We start from the raw sequence: 6000 nt of genomic DNA, 5'->3' as shown, positions 1-6000 counted from the left end.
TTCCCATGTAACAGGACATTCTATACTCTTGCGGACGACAGTCCACCAAAGTGATGCTCTATCTATCAGATGATTAGTAACACACTTGATTTTATCTTTCTCAGGATAAGTTTCCTCATGGAAATAGTCATCAAACTGGCTAATGAATGATAAAACAGTCTTTCCTTCTCTTATGCCATTGAAAGTGCGAAACTTGAAACTTCGTTTACTTATCTTGGATTCCTTGCGAATGGTTTGTGCTTCAAGAGTGGCGTCGATGGTACGGCGAATCAGATCTTCAGCTTGGGGTTCTTCTTTATCAGTGGACGCTCCTTGTAGCTTTGTCAATTGCGCTTGCAAGGCTTGCCTAGCTCTTCGCTCTTCGTCCAATTGCAGCATGATAAGATCCAGCTTTTGTTCCATGGTAGGCTCGGGTAGATCGTCTTCAGCCATAGGATCATCCATATGTGGGGTAGTCATCCTGTAAAACTCAACAAACCTTTCTCACTCAAAATCAGTTAGCGGGATGAGCGTAGCTCAAATTTGGGGTTACAAGGCTATGTATTTTTGGGTATTTTCTTCTTCAATTTTCAGAAATTTTGAAATATTTCTGTCTCTGTTTGCTGAAAGTACTTCAACGAACTTGTAGATAGGTAGAACAGCTTGCTGCGAACAACTTTCCAGTTCAGAGTTTTTGCAAACGAACAAGTCTTCTATGAGTTTTAAGCACTAGTCAGTTCTGATTTAGTCTGACTTGCAGAGTTGCAGACTTAACAGACTTGCAGGGTTGTTGACTTGCTGGACTTAGCCGACTTGCAGAACTTGCAGGACTTGATTCCAAGTGACTTACTGAACTTGTCTTCTAGAGCGCGAGACCCGGAGTATTTTGACTTCTCTGTCCTGTAGAACTTGCAGAGTATAGTGTGTCTTAAGCTTAATTAGTTAAGCTTAAGCTTAATAAGCTTAAGTAAAGAAGAAACAGTCCGCCGTTTTTGATCGTGAGGGGGGGGGCCGTTTTTTCTTCACGCGTGATTTTTGGAGGTGTCTTCTTGCCAGACGATTTGACGTTTTGAAGCTTATAAAGCTTCTCACGCTTAAGACTAAGCTTTAAGGTCAAACTAAACTTGATTAAGAAGAAATCTTATCTCTGTTTGCAACGACTTGATGAAGAGAATTGATGAGTGGTCCTCCGCCGACAGAGATTGGTCCTTCGCGATCTGAGAGTGGAAACAGGGGTTCTTGATCGCCAGAAGTCTGCCTGTATCGACGGTTCGCGACGAGATTGACTGTAGAGGCCGTTTGTTCCTGGAGCTCCGCCTTCGCCCGAGATTGGTAGCGATTGGAAGCCCTTGATCTCTGCTCCGCTCTGATACCACTGGTGCGCAGATCGGTCGCAGATAGCTCACGCGGTGAATCCCGGAAGGTCCCCAAGAACAAAGTACTCTACTTTTTAGCACAAAAACCCATGTAAAAGCAAGCACGACATGAGACAAGAGACAAATTGGGTTCAATCTCCCCCATGCCTTGTGTGAGCGCTTCACAAAGCATGTATTTAATGTATATTTCTAATCTTTATGCTCAAAAATAGCCCAATTACAAAAATATGACAAGCTTTTAGCTTTTGAGTTTGCTTTCTACCAGAAATAGGAAAATAAAGCTAATGGACGGTGCCCATAGTGTCTGGCACGCCCAATCTCAATGTCCAAATAGAAATAACATATCCAGGCGCATAAGCGCATACAAAATAATAATAAATAATCGATGTCTCTATAGACATAACAAAATATAGGCGTGGCACCTATCAAAATATAGTCGAAAGGTCGAAAACCCGCTAGACTCCAATGCTTTCCTCCGCCACTGCTGCTATCTCTACACATCAACTGAAGCATTCACAATCGTTAGTAAAATAACACAATTAAACCGACAAAAGTGAATACCTAGCAGTCTTCAGCTACATAAATAAATCAACTGGTTAGAAATAAATCCTAACCTTAATTTATTACGAGTGCGCACTCTAAACTCATAAACGTTTATTAATTTAATATGCATTTTGCGTAATCACCCGCTATGGAATCACCCATGTACACACTAAATTAATGAAACGCTCGAAAAGGACAGGCGTCCCCATCAACTTCTCGCACAAAGAATCCTCTTTGCGTATGAGCCCCGGTCATCTGAGTTTACGGAATCCACCGTAAAACCTCACGGAATCCACCGTGGAATATGCCTCCTGGCATCATGCCCCCGGGGTGGGATAGCAATTGACCTCAATTGCTATTAGCTCAATGTGGAGCTAACAGAGTGGGGAAAGCATTTAGGTCTCTAGCGTGCATCCATTGTGCTTCCTCTACAGGATGGTTCTTAAATTTTACTAGATATCTAGAATACCTTCGGCCAGTTCTAGTGGTCATGTAGTCAGTGTCTATAATGGCTTCTGGTTCAAGTATTTCAGTCTCTTCTTCTAGTAAAGGTGGATTTTCATAGACAGGGTGGATAGGTAATTGTCCTCTAAATGGTCTCAATAAACTAATATGAAATGTATTATGAATTTTCCAATGAGATGGTAGTTCTAACTTGAATGCATTGTCATTAATCTTATGAATGATTCTAAATGGTCCGTAGAATCTAGGAGCTAATTTGACAACTGGATGTCTATCTACACTTTGCAGTCTACGCTTTTCTATTCTAAGCCAAACATAATCATCAACTTTGAAATTCATAGCTTGTCTTTTCTTGTTGGCTTGTTTGGTATATGATTGTTGGGCTTTAGCAATCATATCCTTGACCTCATCAAAAATAGTGTTATGCATAACAGCAATATCATCGGCACTTTGTATTCTATTAGACAAAGATGCAACAGGTGTAGATAATCTATATCCATAAATAACTTCAAAAGGTGCTTTCTTTGTAGATGTGTGCGGTGTATTGTTATATGCAAACTGTAATAAATGTAAATGAGTATCCCATGTCTGAGGTTTAGAGATAGTGTATGCACGTAAAAGATCTAGAATAGTGCTATTTGTGGCTTCTGTTTGTCCATTTGTTTCTGGATGAAATGCAGATGAGAAATCAATCTTTGTGCCTAGATTTGCAAACAGTGTAATCCAAAAATTATTACAAAATCGAGAATCTCTATCTGAAATAATCACTTTCGGCAATCCATGGTTAGTAAAAACAGTTTTCAAAAATAACTGTGCTGCTTGTGATGCTGTTAAAGTTTTCTTGCATGCAATAAAATATGCTTGCTTACTAAATCTATCTACAATTGTCCAAATCATGTCATGGTTAGATTTAGTATTTGGTAAGCCAGTAATGAAATCCATAGATATATGTTCCCAAGGTTTAGATGGAATAGATAAAGGCATTAATAACCCATACTGTTTACCATGATGTCTTTTTATTCTTTGACAAATCAGACATTCAGAAACAAAATTAGATACATCTGCATCCATATGCGGCCAATAAAAATCTTCAGTTAACATGCGTAATGTAGAAATGATACCTCTATGACCTTGATATGGGGGACAATGAATTTCATTTAAAACAAAAGATCGGAATGGAATAGTAACACACAGTCTCTTTTCAAAGAACATGAATCCATCATTATATGACAATGAATCAACAGGAATGAAATTATTTTGAACTAATTTTTGCCAATCAGAATGAAAAGTAATATCCTGGTGATATGTGTCTTTCATAGCAATCAAAGAATCAAAAGATATGATAGAAATGTTATGAATTGCAGGTCTTCTACTCAATGCATCAGCAACTACATTTTCTTTTCCAGGTTGGTATTGAATGATAGGATGGAAACTTTGAATGAATGAAGCCCATTTGATATGACGGTCAGAAATTTGGGGTTGGCTAAGTAGATGTCTAATGCTTTGCTGATCGGTCTTTATCATGAATTCTGAACCCATTAAATAATGCTTCCATTGTTTTAATGCTTGTACAACTGCTAAGAGTTCCTTGTCATAAGTGGAATATTTGAGCTCAGAGGATTTCAGCTTAGAACTAGAATATGCTATTGGATGGTTGTCTTGCATTAATACGGCTCCTATTCCTGATCCGCTAGCATCGGTCACAACTAAAAAGAATGGTCTGTTAAAGTCAGGCAATTGTAGAACAGGGGCATTGGTCAATGCACGTTTGAGTAAATCAAAGGATTTCTGCTGGTTTTCAGTCCATTGATAAACAATGCCTTTCTTAAGAAGTTTGGTCAATGGTAAAGCAAGTAATGAGAAATTACGTACAAACTTCCTATAGAAACTAGCAAGACCAAGGAATGAGCGTAATTCATGTACATTTTTAGGAACAGGCCAATGCAATATTGCATCAATTTTCTTAGGATCAACTTTTATTCCTTCTTTTGATACAATATGACCTAGATATTCTATTTCTGTCTTAAAGAATTCACTCTTGTCAGGCTTTGCAAACAATTGATTTTCTTTCAGTAATTGAAAAACTAATGATAAATGCTCATAATGCTCTTTTTCACTTTGACTGAACACTAAAATATCATCAAAGAAAACAATCACACAATATTGATATTTTAGAAAAATACGGTTCATCATTCTACTGAAAGTAGCAGGTGCATTAGTTAATCCGAATGGCATAACTAAGAATTCGTAATGGCCAAACTGTGTCCTGAATGCAGTCTTAAATATGTCGGATCTATCTAACCTCACCTGATGATATCCAGATTTAAGGTCAATTTTACTAAATATAGAAGATCCTTGCAGTTTGTCCATAAGGTCATCAACTCTAGGTATAGGATACCTATTCTTTACAGTGATCTTGTTTAATGCTCGGTAGTCAATACACATCCGATAAGTATTATTCTTTTTCTTGACTAAGAGCACAGGTGCACCGAATGGGGAACTGCTAGGTCGAATTAAGCCTCTATTTAGTAATTCTTCTACTTGACTTTGGATTTCTTTTTGCTCTATTTGATTGTGCCTATATGGGGCTTTGCAAGGTGGTTGTGTGCCAGGTATTAGGTCAATCTTATGGTCTTCTGGACGTGATGGAGGTAAACCTGGTGGTAAGTCTTCTGCAAAACAATCCTTAAAATATGCAAGAAATTCCTTATGCCTAGGGTGCATATGAGTTTCTTTTGCGTGCAATTCATTCACCCAAATGAGATATGATTTAGTGTTCTTGCGTAGTGCACGTTTTGCTTGAGTATGCGAAAGCAGTGGAAACATATGAGATGCATGCATACCAAATAATGTAATAGATTTTCCTTGAAAATTAATATTCATTGTGTGTGTGGAATAATCTATATTGGGATTATGTTGGTGTCTCCATGGCATTCCTAGAATAATGTCGCTAGACTGTAATGGGACAACTAAGAAATTTCTTCTTTCAATATATGGACCAATTTGAATTTCTAAATCTTGAACTTCTTGTGTGCCATTGTACCTAGTGCCTAAAAATGCAGCTTTTATGCGATAGTGCGTAGGTACAGTATGCAATTTCAATTCCTTTACCAATTTTGCTGAAATAAAGTCATGGGTACTACCGTCATCATGCAATATAGTTCTTTCTTTTCCATGTACCATACATTTCATAGTTAACAATGAATGTGAGGTAGGCATACCTGGTAAAGTGTCGGAAGTAGTAGTAGGATCATCTTCTTCTTCAGTGAAATCCGGCATATCCTCATGCTCGTCTTCGTCCATAGCTCCAAGGTAGTTGATATGTGCTGATGGCTTCTTTGAATGACAATTTGCTGCGAGATGCCCTGGCTGGTGGCACTTGTAGCATACGATGGGCTTGGCTTTGGTCACATTATTTGCAATGGCTGGGAGTCTGGGTATATTTGGATTTGCTTGTTGGATAGGCTTAGGATTTGGATTGACAGTGGATGGTAATGCAGGTGGTTTAGGCCAATTCTTGCGGAAAGATGGTGATGAGAAACGACCTGGATTAAACCTTCTGAAATTGGAATTGAATTGTTTAGATCCATAATTACCGTTTGCTTGGAATGGCTGTGGTCGTCGATCTCTTCCACGTAAC

Source organism: Lygodium microphyllum, chromosome 18 (assembly GCF_053477565.2).
Source record: "Lygodium microphyllum isolate KBCC chromosome 18, Lygodium_microphyllum_v1.1.10, whole genome shotgun sequence".
Classification (NCBI taxonomy): domain Eukaryota; kingdom Viridiplantae; phylum Streptophyta; class Polypodiopsida; order Schizaeales; family Lygodiaceae; genus Lygodium; species Lygodium microphyllum.
This window is presented reverse-complemented; position numbering follows the sequence as displayed.